The sequence below is a fragment of the Mustela erminea genome, chromosome 6 (assembly GCF_009829155.1).
Source record: "Mustela erminea isolate mMusErm1 chromosome 6, mMusErm1.Pri, whole genome shotgun sequence".
NCBI lineage: Eukaryota > Metazoa > Chordata > Mammalia > Carnivora > Mustelidae > Mustela > Mustela erminea.
The window spans coordinates 56214270-56230449 of record NC_045619.1 but is presented as its reverse complement, the minus strand read 5'-3'; the positions used below and the strand labels follow the sequence as shown (position 1 = coordinate 56230449).

Here is a 16180-nt window from a genome sequence, read left to right as displayed (position 1 = left end):
TACCTCTCAGACCCATAACAGGGTGCCCATCATTTTATTTCGCAGCATTATGTGATATCCTGATAATGATAATAATAGATGTGACCTGCTGAATGCTTTATATGTACCTTCTGAACCTTCCAACAGCCCTGTTTTAAAAAAAAAAAAAAAAGTAGCATCCCCAATTTGGAGATGAGGAAACTGAGACTAAGAGAATGAAGTAGCATACCCAGTCACATGATTAGGATGTAGCCAACCAGGACTTGAACGCCAGCCCTCCCTGCTCCTCCACCCGTGCCACCTCCCCCCGCCAACACTTGCTAGAGCGAGGGACGCTCCCACACCCGTGCTTCCTCCAAGTTCCAGACGCAGTGATGGGGGCGCGTGGACATTCTGGTAAATTTCTGGATGTTGATGTATCTGCCTAAAGGGGATATTTAAGCAATATGCTTGTTTTTCTTTAAAGTGTGTCACATACAGGACACAGATAAGAGAAAACGTTCATTGCGATGTACCAAATCTCAGTATATTGATACCAGTCTGGTCCCTTTCATTCTTTCTTCTGATTAGATAAAGCTTTTTCAGCTCTCCCAAGTTTCGACTTGACCTCACCTCCTTGAGTGAATTTCCTCTGGCTACTTACTCACTGGCTTTTCCCTCTACTAAGTACTTAACTCAGTTTGGACCATGCAATTCCGTATTTGCGTCTTTCACGTTTTGACTCAAATGTCACCTTCTTAGTAAAGAATCCTCTGGTCGCCTGCTCTAAAATTGCAAGCTCTCCCCAACACTTCCTACCTCACTTTGCTGTTTTTCTAAGTGATCTCCTTATTATACCACATACTTCATATCTTACTCATTTCTCCATCAGGACATAAGCCCCCCGAGAGCAGGCATTTGTTCATGCTTTTCTTTATGGCTGTTTTCCCCGAGCAGGGTCTGGTAGGTGTTCAGGGCTTAGTGGCACGTTTTGGAGCATTTTGTTTCCAGTTACTTCAGCTGGATTAGTTCATTCTCCTTCCTTAACTATCAAGTCCTCAAAGATGCTCCATAGATCCTGTATATCTCCTGTAACCCCACACACTTTGGGAAGTTCCAGGAGCATGGAAGTTCTTTGAACATCTACTTGCCTGATGGGGTGGCAAATTTATGCAGACCTGAGAGCTGTAAGCCCAGCACTGAGGGACATGGATCTTTTTAGACATTGTGTATTTACCTCTGTTCGGAGATGTTTAATCTACACGGCAGGGTTGGAGGTGGAGTACTTCATGGTAAGATTTTATTTCTCCTTTATGACTCAGGATTAAGTGCTGGCAACCCTTTGCACCTTCCCCAATGAGTTTCCTCTCCTCCTAGCCCTGGAAGACAACTGGGTTCTCTCTGTACCTGTCACTCTGACAGCTCGCTGTGCTGGGAACGGAATTCAGCATGTTGTACAAATTCTTTGTGCCTGCCGGTCTATAGGCACATTCCCCAGACCCCCGCAGGAGTGACTGGCTCAGAGCGTGGACAGGTTTGTCACAAACCAGGATGGGCATACACGGCTTGCCCCGTGCCCAGGTTGTGCCGGGGGGAGGGGGGAGATCACGGACTTCCATGGCCGTCTCACTCGCTGTGTGTACGCGTGTGCACGTGCCTTGGCATGTGTGTGCCCAGCCAGCTCTGCCTGATTCTCTGCCCTCCAGAGATGGGCGCCTCCTCGGGGAGCACCGGGGTGTTGAAATCCTCCCATGGGAGGGACCAGCTTTGACCCTGAGAGAATTTTCAAGGTGCCCAGTCAGAGGATTGGCTCCATCAGCCACCACCCAAATCAGGCCACAAGTTGCAGTGGTTAGACAATGAAATCATCTTTTCTTCTGGTTTTGGTGGTTACTATTTTTAGAACTGCGTTGAATGGCCAGGAAGAACCTGAGGGGAAGGTAGCCAGAGCAGCAAAGACCAGTTTCCTGGCTTAGGAGTCCCACAGCCCAGGGATAGTTTCCTGTTTGCTGGAGGAGAGCTGGGGGGGGGGGGGGGCAGTGGGGAACGGGGGGAAGATTGTTCCCTTGCAGTTTTTAAAATTTTGCAACATTTTAAGGAAGATAAATAAAAAATCTTTGCCTCTGCCCAGGCTGAGCCTTCATAGCAATTATTTTTTTCTGCTGGGGAAGGAGGGTGTTGAGGAGCAGGAGAGAGCGAAAGAAAAGAGGGAGAGCAGAATGGGGGAAAAGTCAGCTTCGGTGGAACAGGATGTACTTAAAATTCTCCCTGTCTGTTATCCATCCACAAACCGGCCTCTCCGTGGGTGTGGGAGGCCACTGCGACTTCATACATATTTATAGTATTTGACAGATTTGTGGAGCCCAGCTCTAACGATGGATTTTAAATGAAGCTGGATGAAACGTATCTCTAGTCCCTGGGAAAATTCTTAAAATTCTTTTTGTTTGTTTTTTTGGATGTGGTATAGTGTGGCGAGATGGTGCTGGCCGAAGTGTCACGGGTAATCACAGTGTGCGAAGCTGACAAGAGTCTGGGTGGGAGCCGGGTGACCCAGACTGGGACGGTCCACCCCGGAAGAGCGCCAGTCATCCCAGACCCTGGAGCCCCAGAAGCAGGGTGTCGCTGCCAGATCCCACCAGGCCTCTGCCTCGCCTGCTTTCCAAACCAGATTCTCTCCACCCATATTAGCCCCAAGGCAAAGTAAGTCTCTGTCACCCCAAGGTCTCTGAGGATCCGGGCTTCCCAGGGGTCAAGTTTTCTGGAATCAGAATGCAGATGTCATGAACCCAAACTTCAATATCCTGGTTCCTCTGGGCTCCCAACTATATAACAGGAGTTCCCGGGTCTGAACCTTGACATATATTTATATTATTTTCTAAATTATGTCCAGGCCTAATGGAACTTCACAGGTTCACGGTTTTCTCTGCATGAACAACTTCTTTACGGACCCGAGTAGGCCTTTGGCTTCATTTGCAAAGTAAGAATATTGAACTCAGGGCTCTGCCAACTCAAAAATTTCAAGATCCAGTGGAAGGGAAGGCAAAATAAAATAAGATGAAAACAGAGAGGGAACCAAACCATAAGAGACTCTTAACTCTAGAAAACAAACTGAGGGTTGCTCGAGGGGAAGGGGTTGGGGAATGTGGTAGTTGGGTGATGGGCATTAAGGAGGGCACTTTCTGGAAGGAGTACTGGGTGCTGAATCACTAAATTCTATCCCTGAAACTAATCACACACTATATGTTACCTAAATTGAATTTAGATGAAAAGTTAAAAAATAAATACATTCAATAGCACTCTTCCAATCCCAAAGCCTTTTTTTTTTCTTTTTTTGCTGAGTCCTGCTAATGATTCCTCTGCCTTACTTCCTGTTTTGTGGGGGTTTTTTCTCCATTCCAAAGGTATCAACACTAGTTCATCTTTTAAGTTTCTCAGGGCTAGACTGTTAGGTCTGTCTTCCTAGGGATTGCTTTGGTTTCTGTGGTTTTTTATGTTAATTGCTACCACCTAAGCTCCTCAGAATTACCAGCTTCAAAGACCATTTCATATTCAATTCCAGACCTGTAGATGGTTCCTTACCTCCCCACCCCTGCGCCCGCCTCGGCCCCCTCACCCCTGCTACTGTACAACGTGGACCTTTGGCTCTAGAGTACTTCGTAGCTTATCCAGTCCCCCATTCACCGACAAGTGTCTCACTCTTTGCCTTCACAATAACATTCCCATACGGTTTCCCCTTCTCTCTGAACCAGTCTGTGTCCCTCCTTCCTTCAACTCTTGGCCTGGCTCCACCGCTGGGAGACAGATGCTCATTCCTCGGATGCGTCCTTCATGCTCTTTTCTTTGCCGTTTTGATCAAATACGCCAGTTGTGCTCTAATGGCTTCATTCTAGTGGCTTCAGCGACACCCTCTCTAAGGACAGGGACAAGACGTGCCTGCTTTTTCTTCTGTGCCAGTGAAATGTTGTCATGTCACAGTCCCCGCTTCCTCTCCTTGGTGTCCAATGCAGTATGTGACCCATAGATATACAATATTGTTGTTGGAGGATTGACAGTAATTAAGGAACCTAACTGAGCTTGAATTTGCAGCTGACTCAACAGCAGCTGGGCTGAATCCAGCCCACTAACTACATATGCCTACTGCAGGAAGGGTACTTGTCTGGGGCTGGGAGTACAAAGGAGACCCACAGGCTGGACGCAGGGTCTGGTTACACGGCCAGCTTGAAGAAGGCTGGGCTCCCAACGTGTTTTGCTTGTTCTGCAACTAGTGGCCTCTCTTGGTTTTTATACTCATCTCTGCAAATGAGGGGTGAGATGACTAAGCCAAGAAATCCTATGATGAAAGACTCTCCACAGGGGTATCATTGTATTTCTGTAAATATGATAGCCTCTGTAGAATCAACCCATAAGGCAGTTTATACAGAAGGATAAGGATTCCAGGATGTTTGCTCATATTTCCTGGGCAAACATCACATATAACCAAAGGAACAGAAGCTCTGGTCTCCTTCCCCTAATACCACCTGCACTATTGGCAAAAATGACCAAGAGGGGATCCCGGGAAGGGTTTGGCCTTCTTTTCTGTATTTGCACACAATAAACAGATGAAAAAACACTGTCCTAAAAGTTTGAGTGCTCAGAAATGACACCCTTTCTTTTGTAAGTCTTTTAATAGTCTCCTTGATGCCATAGGAAAAGTCTTCTGTGCATCTTCCAGAAATACCATCTCTCATGAGAAGACTGCAGAGTTCTACTGTGCCTTTCAGATCTAGGGCTTCCGTTGGAGGACTTGTTCGATCTCCTCAGGACTATCTTCAGGGTTCCAGAAGCAGGGCAAAAACATGGAGTGTCATCAGGGGGGGAAATGATACTGTTAGGACCTCACGTCCTACCTCAAAGACTCCATAGAAGGAGTCACAATGAGGGGAGAAGTCTACACTTGACAACACTCCTACTCTGTGCTGACATAGACTTATCCTCTGGTGGCCAAGAGAGGTTGTTCTTAAAGGTGTCAGAGCATAAACTTGAGGAAAATGGTTTATATTTTCTTTTAATAAGAACCCTATCTTGTTACAAGTTCTAGAATGAAAGCCTGCACTGTACACTGTTTGATGATAAACAGGGCCTTCCATCCTGCTGTATCTCCTTCAGATACCTTGGGCACTGTGCTCCATCACCAGAACCTCCCAGTTCAAGTTCTGCTTTTCCACAACCAGAGTCATGAACTTAGAAGGAATCTCCTCAAGCAGGTTCAGCTACAGAATTAAATCCATCCACTGAACAAAACAAGTGGTGACAGGTTCACGCACCTTTGGCAAAAGTCATCCTGAGGGAAACTTATTGGTAACCCAAAATCTTCCTTTCCGGGATGAGGGACTGGTTTCCATTCTTTCAGTCTACAGCTCTGTTTTCTCCTTTTCACTTCATTACACTGCCTCTGAGACATGCCAGCCTTGTTGTTTTTAAATAAAGTGAATGAAAATAGATTTGATTGGGGAATTTTAGAGTCTCTTGAAATCAAAGAGGGCCTCCTGGGGTAACCTGAACCAGACTGGGTCTCCACAAAGAAGAGACTCTGGTGTCAGAAGAACCAGATTTATCTGATTTCCAGCTGCAGGGCCTTGGATGAGGCATTCAACCTCCCTGAAGCCTCAGTCTCCTCATCTGTAAAATGGGGTTAATGCTACCTAGCTGACTGAGGGGTTAGTAACAATTAATGTGATAAATATAGTTCCTTAGAACACAGGCATACAATAAATGGTAGATTTAATCTAAAATACGAACATTAGAGGACTAAGTGTCACATCCTAGGAAAACCCTCATAGAGAAAAGTTTATTGCTGAGACATTTTCTCTAGCTTAGGTCACCAAAGGATTAAATTAACACATGCAAGAGGGTAGAGCTCAGCATAACAGACAGGTGAAAAGAAAGGTGGAGAACAAGTCAATAGAGAGGAACATTCCACATGAAATTACACCTTTGGAATCCAAAGACAAGGGCTGGGTTTTCGAGCTTCAGTCATTGCTGAGGAGCAGTGAGCTGGAGAGTACATGGTGGGGTCTTCTTGCGCAAGGACCCAAGCTGTGACAGGAGAAAGGCCACTTCCCTCTTCTCTGGACGGGCCTGCTGAGCACCAGGGAAGGAAGTGAGCCCAAACACTGGGTCTCCTGCCGCAGATGTGTGACTCTGGGCTGGAGGCATGGGAAAAGTTTCTAGAATCCTGGAGCCTGAGCGGAAGGCAATGCTTGAAGTCTTCTTGTGCAGCACTTTGGAGCTAACTGTGACACCAGGATCCCTGGAATCTTCTCAAAATCACAAGGAAGACAACCAGCTTACAAGGACAAAATGATACACCTTTGCCACCACAAATGTCAGACAGAAATCTGTCTGATTCAGAGGGGTGAAACACACCAAGTTCATTGTTAAAAGTCAGAATGAGGTATATACATTTCCCAAAACATGTGATTGAACTAAACCAAAGTCATTTTTCCCCCCTAGGTCTTAAATCAGTTATAAGTGAGTTTAAGTACAAAAAATGCAAAGATGTGTATCTGTCCTAGTGAGTCAGGACAGAATCAGTTTCATGAAACTGAATGAGGTACTTGTGAAGATATCAAAATATGCCTAACATCAAACTGAAACAGGAGCTTGAGAAGCCAACCCTGATTAGATTAAAACAAACAGAAATAAAGAACTCACGATTCGCCAAGAGTGATGATGTTGATTATGCTGTTCATGAAACTACTGTACTTCCTGACACTCGAATCTCAGAGTAATAACAGCTCCCTCTGTATCCAGGGTGTGCCGATCCTGGGTTCAATCTCCAACAATCTCAGAACCTTCCAATTAGATCATTTATTTACCTCCAATTGGTGTGGCCTTTAAGAAATGTGTTGGGCTACAGATCACAGGACATTAGGTCCCACAGAGGAAACACAGAAGATGGCTAATTAACTTGTCAATTTAGAAATTATTAATGGTATTGTTAACCTATTGGCCAGAAATTATACCAGTGTGAGTGAGTGTCTGTGTGATCGGTATGTAGTCATTGTTGCATATGCACATGTTTTAATAATATAAATAATTAGCAACTTAAATTTACTCATTCTGTTGGAATGTATTCTTTAGATCTTGAGAACCCCTAGAGGGAAATAAAACTGTGGACTTCCCCCCTCCCACCTTCCAGAGAGACCAGCACAGAGTGAGTTGTTTGTGTTGTGGAAAAACATACTTCCAGAATGGCATGGAAATGGAGGCTCAGGACACTCTTTATATACATAGAAGAAGAAAAAGGTAGGGACAAGTGGGAAGCTGGGAGTCATACCCCTGGAGCTCAGTTTGGCAGGTCTGCCTGGAGGAGGTGAAGATGCCAACAGAGGGAAAGAAAGGGGTTTTATGCCCTGCGGCCAGGAGTCTGAATATGGCTCGGATTCTGAGAGATGTGACAAACCCTGATGACTTGGCCACGAGGCCTCTGTTTTCTGCGGTTTCAGATTTACTCATCTGAGAAACCGGGGACCTCCTCACCATTGTGGAGGAACAAAGCGGGAGATGCCCAGAAGAACGAGCGGCTGATTCAGAAGCTGGAGCAAGGAAAAGCCCCGAGAGCTCCTGGCTTCTCCTCCTTCCGCATTCTGGCCTCACTTCTGTTCTCCCCGCGGGACTCTGAGCCGGTCCTGCCAGCCTGGCAGCCTCGGCCCCGGGGAAAACCTCGAAGGGGCCCAATCGGATTCGCTCAGGTCCAAGGAGCCTGAGTTCCTGCAGGCAAAACACCTTCAGAGGTTTCTCTCCAGCCGCACAGTTTGGGGTGTGACTTCCTTGCGCCGAATTTAAAGGTCAGCCCACGTGGGAATGATTCCTTCGAGTTCGTCTGGCCCCACGCTGACGAGTTGAACTTGGATGCCACCTCTCCCATTTTATCTCTCTTCCCCTTGTCGTACTTTCCCCTGTGGCTGAGAGCAGTTTTTCCATTCCATTTTGCAGACATGTGAGGCATCTCGCCCCCCCACCCCCCACCCCAGACTTCCACCCATCTGGAAGAGCCATACGCACATCTGGAGGCCATTCGCATCTGGAAGATTTTTTTTTTTTTTTTTAACATTCTTTTCTTTGAAACTCAATCCATGTAACCTCTTGTTCAAAAGGGCCTCTGAACTACTGGAATCGTTTGCAGAGCCTCAAGAAAAAGTCCTTAGTTTTATCCCTACATGGTGGAATTTATGACTCAGACCAAACCCTGCATTATGTTGCTGATTGTTTTCCTTTTTTCTATAGTAATTACTTTTCTGAGCTTCACTTTGAAAAGGACTGGAAGTTCCAGCCTCCATCACATAGAAAAAGAAGGTGGAAAGCGAGATGTTCAGCAGTCACCAGCCTAAGTCTAGCTCCTAGTTCTGTGACTCTGAACAAGAGAGTCATTTCCTCATCAATAAAATGAGGGTTTATTGTCTAAAATGAGATCAGTGAACGTGCTTTGTTATCCCATAAGATTGTTTGAGGATGAGGTGAGATAACACAGTGAACACGTCTAACCGTGCACCCTGGGTAACGTAAGGACTGATAGAGAGAAAGAAAGACCCCCTAGGCTACCGCTCTATGACGCGCCACTGAGCATAGAAAGGCAGAAGTCTCTGGAACACGAATCCCGTCGTCCGCCACACCTGTCATCCCAACCAAGTTGACAGTAGAGTATTTGACCAAGGGTTCTCAGAGTGCATACAAATTACCTGGCCCATCTGACAAAATGCAGATTCCGGGTCAGCAGGTCCAGGGTGGGACAGAGGTTTGCATTTCTAACAATCCCAGATGATGCCTACGCTGTCCCGTGGACCCGCTGGGTATTAGGAAAGTAGATTCCCAGCCCCAAAATTCAACCTCTGGTAACAAGTGACTCTGCCATTTCTGCTGTGCCCCGTCTAAATCTCAAGGGCAGTCAGTGGGAAGAGAGGTGTAGAAAGAAATGAAATTCACATTCCTGAAATGCACAAAGACCTATTCAGCTTAACTTTGACCCTCTCCTGCTGGGAGGCAGGATGCACGTAGCCTTTGGGCATGAAGGGAAAGCTAACTACTTCACCCCATCCCTGCCTTCGAGTATTTCCCCTCATGAGTCAGGTTCACGCTAAGTGGAGAATGCCACAGTTACGGATGGCTGCCTTTGACCTTCAGCAAGTTGCTCAACTCCTAGCTGGGCTGTTACAGGAGGGAGAAAGACCAAAGGTGTTTCTCGGGTGGGGCAGTGGCAACCAGCCTCTCTTGCCCCTGAAATGCATTGCCTGGCAACCGGAGGGCAGGAGGACCGGAGGAATGGGAGTCAGTAACCTGGCCAGAAGGAAGTAATGGAACAGGAGAAGCAGGGCTGAAGCCATGTGAGAGCTGCGGTCACACAGACAGCACACCCAACAGCGTGGAATGTTGTTATAAGCCTCCGACGGAGGGGTCCAGTGGGTGTGAACCTAGAAAGCAAGAGGCCAGAAGTTTACAAACATTCATTTTTTCCATTTTATTATTTTAAAAATACTAATAATAAAAGGAGGAGGGGAGAAAAGAAAAACCCTATTTCTTAGATGAGTTGGCAAGGCAGGAGGAAAAATCTGAAAAACGGCTTATAAAAACCAAGGGAATCATTAAAGGGTGTGGAGGGGAGTGAGAAGAAAGTTGGTAAAAATCCTGTACTGAAAACTAAAACCTGTCTTGGAAAGTGGCCAAAAAATGGTTTATAGTAAGGTTTGAAAAGCTAGAATAAGCCGTGAACCAGGGGTTGCTCCTAGTGGCTCCCGAAAGAGGAGAGTAAGAGTGATGGCACTGGACATACCCACTGCCACCCAGGGCGGGGGTGGAGGGGGTGGGGGGGAGAGGGGTGCAGGGGCCACCCTAGCCCACCGCAGAGCCAGGTCTTGAGGGTGGCAGTCCTGGGAGGCAGCCACAGTAGCAGGAAGAATTTTCCCTTCCAGTCACAGGTCTGGAGCTTCTCTTGCCTCACAGGTCGAAAGCCTTACTTCAGGTCCCCAAGAGTCTCTTAAGATTGTTGTGACAGCCCCTGCCTCCTGGCGTCCCCACATTTCAAATTCTACCATAAGGATGTCACCATAAGGATGAGCCTTCGAAAACACAGATGGGATCACACTGCTCAAAACTTCTCATGGTTCCTGGTTGCCAACAAAGGAAATTCCAAACTTCTTAGCATGGTATTCAATGCTTTCCACAGCCTTGCCCTAGTCTACTTTTCCAGAGCCATCTCCAGCTTCTCCTAGCAAGCCCAGCCCCCCTGCAGTGCTGGCACTCTATAAAGCACACCAGTCTCCCCCAAGCCTTGAACTCCTGGCTCTTCTGTGCCTCCGTACACTGCCCTAACTCCTCACCTGGCCTCTCTCCCAAACAAGCCCTATTTACCCTTTTTAAAAATACAAAGAAATAAAAATGTAAACTTTTAAAATAATACGTGTGCAGGATTTAATAATTGTTAAAGGAGCAGAAGATTTCAAATGCAGTAAAACAATCTCTCACCTTCTTTCTCCCTTTCCCCAGACCCTCTCCCTTAACCAAACCTTTCACTTTTTAAAACTTTCTTTCCCGGTGGTTCCCTTCATTTCTCCAGAAACTATTTCTGGAGATAACTATTTGTTATTTCATCAATTTTATATAGGCTTTTTTTTTCCCTCTGACTCAAATAAATCAGTGTTTGGCACACATAGAACATATCTCTAGTTTTATTTGCCCAGTGGAAACTTTGGATCACTTTAAGATTATGGACAAAAAGAAGCAAAGTATGATAAAGGAGTAAGGGTTCAGGCTAGGAAGTCATTCTGGCAGAGTCCAGATTGTTAACGAACTACTTATCATTGGGGTGATCTTGGCCAATTGACTTAACCTTTCTGTGCTTATAACGTCTTTGTGAGTAGCAAAGGATACAAATTAGGGTTTCCTTCACTGTGAAATCTGTACTGATCTCTCCCTAGACCTTCAGCAAAATTGTCATCTGCAAAAATGGCTGCTCAAGGGTTCAGGAGCTGCTTCCAAAACCCAAGTTCCCCTCGGTCTGGCTTTACTCCCTCATCTTGCAAAAGTACATTCTCCAGTGACTTCCTTAGAGAGATATGTAGCCTTAAGACTTTCTACACCTCCTCTGTCTGAAAATCTTTTTTCTTCTGCCTTCAAAATTCACAGTGATTTTTCTGGATATAGACTTCTAGTTGAAAGTTATTTTCTTCATAATTTGAAGCACTGCTTTATTATCTTCTAACAACTCGTGTTGTTCTTACAAGTCTCCAATGCCCACTTACTCGGGGGTTGTCTCTCATTTTTTTCTTCATTTCTCTCTCTCTGGAGACATTTAAATTTTTTCTTTCATTATTAGTGTTCCGCATTTTTATGTTGCCTCATGATGGGCATTAAGTAAAAACTTCTTTCTCAACTTTTGTATCTTTCAACTCTGGGAGATTCTCTTATAATGTTTCTTTAATACTTCCTTCCCACATATTTGTCTTTTTAGTTTTCCTTTCCGGTGGTTATTGAGCTCCTGGATTATTCTAAATGCTATTTTTTTGTTGGTGATGGTCATTTTATACTCTTTTTCTTTTTCTTTTCCTTATTCTTTATTTTCTCCTCCACCTTTTTAGTTGGCATGTCATAGCATCTTGCTTAACTGGTGTGGTGTCTTCATGAATATCTCTGAGGATATAAATTTGTCTCTTTCAAGCTCCTTATTTACCTTGAGTTATCTCTTGCTTTCTTACAGGGTCATTCCTCTATTTCACAATGTTTCCTTTTCATGTACCGCAATTCCCTCAAATACCTAGTCATTGACGGGATGAGCAAAGCTTACTGTGAACTCACCATACACCAGCAGGCATTGGTTGACTATTGACTTCCATTTCAGGGTGAGTAGAAATGGACAGAAGTGTCATTAGCTCCTGCACTAACAACAGGTTGTTCAGTTTTGTTAGAGAGGAACGATTCTTCCCCCCCATGACCTCAGGGTGGAGAAGGTGGGGGTTTCTCTCAGCCCAAATCTCCCTCTTGCCCACCATCAAATCAAGAGATTTTGAGCCCTCCCAGGAATTTGCAAGAACAATTTCCCTTGACAGTGGTCTGCATCGTGTATATTCTTCACTGCATCTTCCTCTGTCCGCCTCACTTCATCAGCCCCCAGTCCTTCTCCTACTTTCCACAGTCGATGTATCACACAATTGCTTATCCTCTGAAGACCTCTCCACATTCTCTTCATTGCTGGTAATTTGTACCAGTTCTTATTTCTTTGCCATCATATCATGAAAGCTCTGAAGTTTAAAAATAATAATAAATGTGTGCTTCAAGAAACCAAAAATAAAAATGACAATTCTAGAAGTTTCCAGAGAGAAGGTGTAGGTTTCCTGGAAAGGAACAAGAATTCTCAATATCAACAATAAATGCTGGCCAAAAGAATAATTTTTCCACTGTTGAAAGACAAGAGCTGTCAGCCTAGAATTTTAATACCAATTAGACTATTTTTAAAATTTTGGGCAAGCTAATGGTATCTCAGGCATATGTAAAATATTCTCTTGGAAGAAATACTCTAGTAAGAAAAGAAATAAATGCAGGAAAATACTATGAGACTTACATTAATAAACAATAAACTAGCATAATAAACATCATTTTCCCTAAAAAAGAAACAATAAAATGTTAAGATACGGCGGAGAGAAGTAGAATTGAAAAGACCCACAGAGTGTCATATGACATAGAGAATAAATAAGACCATCCACACCTAGACACATTACAGTGAATTTATGAAGTACCAAAACTGGCAAGGAATAAATTAAAAGCTTATGTAGATAAATGGCCATTATAGAAATTAAATTATCAATCACTTTGTGAGGTTAATAAATAAAATCTTGATTCCAAAACAGGATAAGAACATCAAACAAAGCTATAGTTTCTATATATACATGGATAATTATATGTCTAGCTTATATAAGAAACTCAGGAATCTTCATGAAAAAGATTGGAGACCACCCCCAAATGAGCAAAACATATAACAATACACAATTTAGAGAAAAGATACCAAGTATGGGATGAGACCTGTATTTCTAGGAAGACTTGGAAATCAGAGAACTACAAATTTTAAAACAGCAATATACTATTTCACACAAATCCAAGATACAACGATTAGAAATCTGGGTAATACCAAGTGATGGGCAGACTCAGGGAAGTAGATGTGTTCATGTATTTCCGGACCAACATTAAACCGGAACAGCCATTCTGGAAAGCAACCAGGCAGTACTTAGTGAAATTAAGTGAGCATGTACTTTATGCCCAGCATTCCCCCCATGCTGGGTATGTGCCCAGAGAAACTCTTGAGAGAGCCAAGGGAGCGTGTATACATGCCTACTTGTCCTATCATTAGAGAAAGTGTTGCCTGGATCAGGGATTGGTGGTTGAGGGGAGCGGGAATGAGGGAAGAGGCGGAAGAGAACTTGAGATGAAGATCAGGGATGAACAGGAAAAACAAATAATGAAACAAAACCAAAATGCAAGACAAACTAAAGAATGTGTTTAACTCCATTCTGAGGCTCCACAAAACAAAACCCATGAGGCACCAGCATCTGTCTACCACCTGGTACCCTAGCCTGGGTCAAGGTACTTCTGGAAGGAAAACAAATCAACGAGCAGGAGCTGCCAGATGGCATCACTTGCTTTGACCTAAGAGATAGGTTGTGGAGTGGAGGACCTGACCTCTCCTGTCCTGGACCTTCCAAGAATCTCCCTGGCCTCCTCCATTCATCTGGCCTCCTGGAAAGAAAAAGAAGGCCTCGCCTTCTGTAAACAAATCCCTCCCTGGCCCTCACTGATCTCCAGGCTTATTGTCTCCCACCCAAATCTCATTTCCTTCAGCAGCACCATTTAGAGTGGGTTGCTCAATCCCGCAGCAATCCCACCTGCTTCACCCGGGGTCACATTGGAGCAGTGTCAACATTTGTCCCTGTACTCACGGGAGGCGGCCCTGTAGCCATTGCACGGGTCTCCCACCCTTGTGCAGAGAAGAACTAAGGAAGCAGATGAAGGCAAGATCCGTGCTTTCTGGGGGAAGTGATTCCCGCGGCTTCCTTCTGCACCCTCCTAGGTAGTAAATTACACACCTGGATAAAGAAACCCCACCTCCCCCAGATAAGGAGCCGAAAGGACTTACAGAAATGACACAGTAATACAGACAAGGCAGTACAAAGGTGAACTTGAAGAGCCGGTGAATTTACAAGAGGCAGATTTTCTTTTCAATGGGCACATGACTGGCCCCTTTTTTTCTCCCACATATGCCTGCACTTGACTTCTCTTCTAGGACCAAATCTTCAGGTTTTCCGTTTGCCCTGGATTCCTAGTCCAAGCGTCTTGCCTCACCTCATTCCCCAGCGCTGTCTTCCCCATCTCCTTCCACCCACCTGGAGCGGAGAGCCTCCATCTTGGACTTCTCCAGACTTCACCAGACCTCAAAATGGCCCCAAATGCTTTCCAGCTTGCTTGTCCTCAACTGCTAAAGAGATCAGGGAACAGTGCTCAGGAAGCTTACCCTAGGGGCAAAGTAGAACACTGAGGCCTTATAGAGAAAAACTACAGAAGTACGAGTTAGAGATAGGCCCTGCCCTTACAGAAGATGACTTAGGGTCTGTGGGTCACCTGTTAAGTGAGATCCATTTTCCCTCATTTTCTCTGTTTTCCAGATGAGTTAACTGAGTCTCTCAGAGGCTGAGCCTCTCGAGTAGCTGCTGGCAAGGGGTGACTCCGGGACTTCGAACGCCAAGCCCAGGCGTTTTTCACAACATCACAATTGCATTAAGGAGAATCAACCCTACTTGGGAATACAGAGCACTGTGCCCTGAAATCGACTCAAAGTATTTTCAAAATAGCCTGTCAGCAAGAACTAAGGGGTGATCAAAAATACTCAGAGCTTGAGGGCTCCAGTCTCGTCTGTGGAAAGGAAGGGTTCAACAGAGAAAGATTCCTGACAGGGGTGGAGGGCCCTTTGAAATCAAGTGTGAAAGGACAGAGGGCTCTAGGTTGGCAGGGAAGAGAAAATAAAGCAGGCGTAAGCATCTTCCCTTACGGTTGCTTAGACATTCCTCCTGTCCCGGAATGAATTTTCCACTCTGTCTCCCAGAATAAGAGGACACACGCTGAAACGTGGCAGGGTGGATTCAGGTTAAATAGCCCCCAAAAATATCTCTGGTGATGAGGTGGTTAAATACCAAACACTTTCCCTAAAGGAAGTGGTGAAATGTAGATTCTTTTTTTTTTTTCCCCTCAGATGATTCTGGCTGGCTGCTGCTGGAGACATGGTTCTAGAAGCTTCCTCTGGAAACAGCAGTCCTGCTGCCCCACGATGACTTTATTATGCTCACATTAAGCAGGTTCAGGGCAACCTGTGGAACAGTAGTTACTCAACCCCAGACCCTCCCTGAGAGCTACGACTGCAAAAGCTTATTCTCACCTTTCCTCCCTGGTTCCCATACTCCGACAAGCATGAACCAGAAAGGGCCTGAGTCACCGGGACACGTGACAGAAAGTGCACACAGGGCCTCTCCACACTTGGCACGGCCTCATGAAACCAAAATCACTGGTGCCCTGTGAGCTGAGGAGCACCAGGCAGGTATGGGGTTGCCGTCGGGGAAACAACCCAAAGCAGCCACCTCAAACATTGGAGAAAACTCCTACTTGGAAACGAGGGAGTCCAAGCCCAGTGGCCTGACTGAAGGGCCAGTCTAGGGGGCTTAACTTAAAGCCTGTTGCCCACGTTTGGGGTCTGTGGGAGGCTGCAGGGCTAGGCCTGCTGAAGGGAGGCCTCAGCACCACACACTGTTTTCCACAGCAGGGAATCCTCGCTGTGGCTCCTTCCTGGCTCTCTGGCTGCTGCTCAGGTATGTGTTAGTCAGTAAGTCAGTCAGTCAGTTGATTAGTTAGTTAATTGCTTGGTTAATTAGTTCGTTAGTTCTACAAATAGCACAAAGGCACAGCCCACCACCTAGAAAATGATGTTTCACAGGCTCATTAATGATTTCACTGCCCTTGAGGGAAATCCGAAAACAGCCTTGAACAGGAAGACTGTGTGAAGAAACTTTTTTCCTCCTGCTGTCGTGATTTCCATCTTCCTAAGAACCATAGACTTCAAGTTAGTCAAGTTAGTCAGATCTTAGGAATCATCTAGTGCAAGCCCATTGTTTTCCAGGAAAGGAAGCCCAGGCCCAGAGAGATGAAGTGACTT

At 45.3% G+C, this 16180-nt stretch overlaps 2 long non-coding RNA genes across 2 annotated transcripts; one reads left to right on the top strand and one right to left on the bottom strand.

Annotated features, from left to right (window-relative positions):
• Positions 1-219: 219 nt before the first annotated feature.
• LOC116592375 lies at positions 220-6552 on the top strand. Its single transcript, XR_004286468.1, has 3 exons — positions 220-375; positions 2426-2658; positions 5104-6552. It is a non-coding gene; the product is annotated as an uncharacterized LOC116592375 (long non-coding RNA).
• Positions 6553-9493: 2941 nt separating this feature from the next.
• Positions 9494-15448, bottom strand: LOC116592374. Its single transcript, XR_004286467.1, has 3 exons — positions 15410-15448; positions 14364-14492; positions 9494-12323 (listed from the first exon to the last, which is right to left on the bottom strand). It is a non-coding gene; the product is annotated as an uncharacterized LOC116592374 (long non-coding RNA).
• Between the last annotated feature and the right edge of the window lie 732 nt (positions 15449-16180).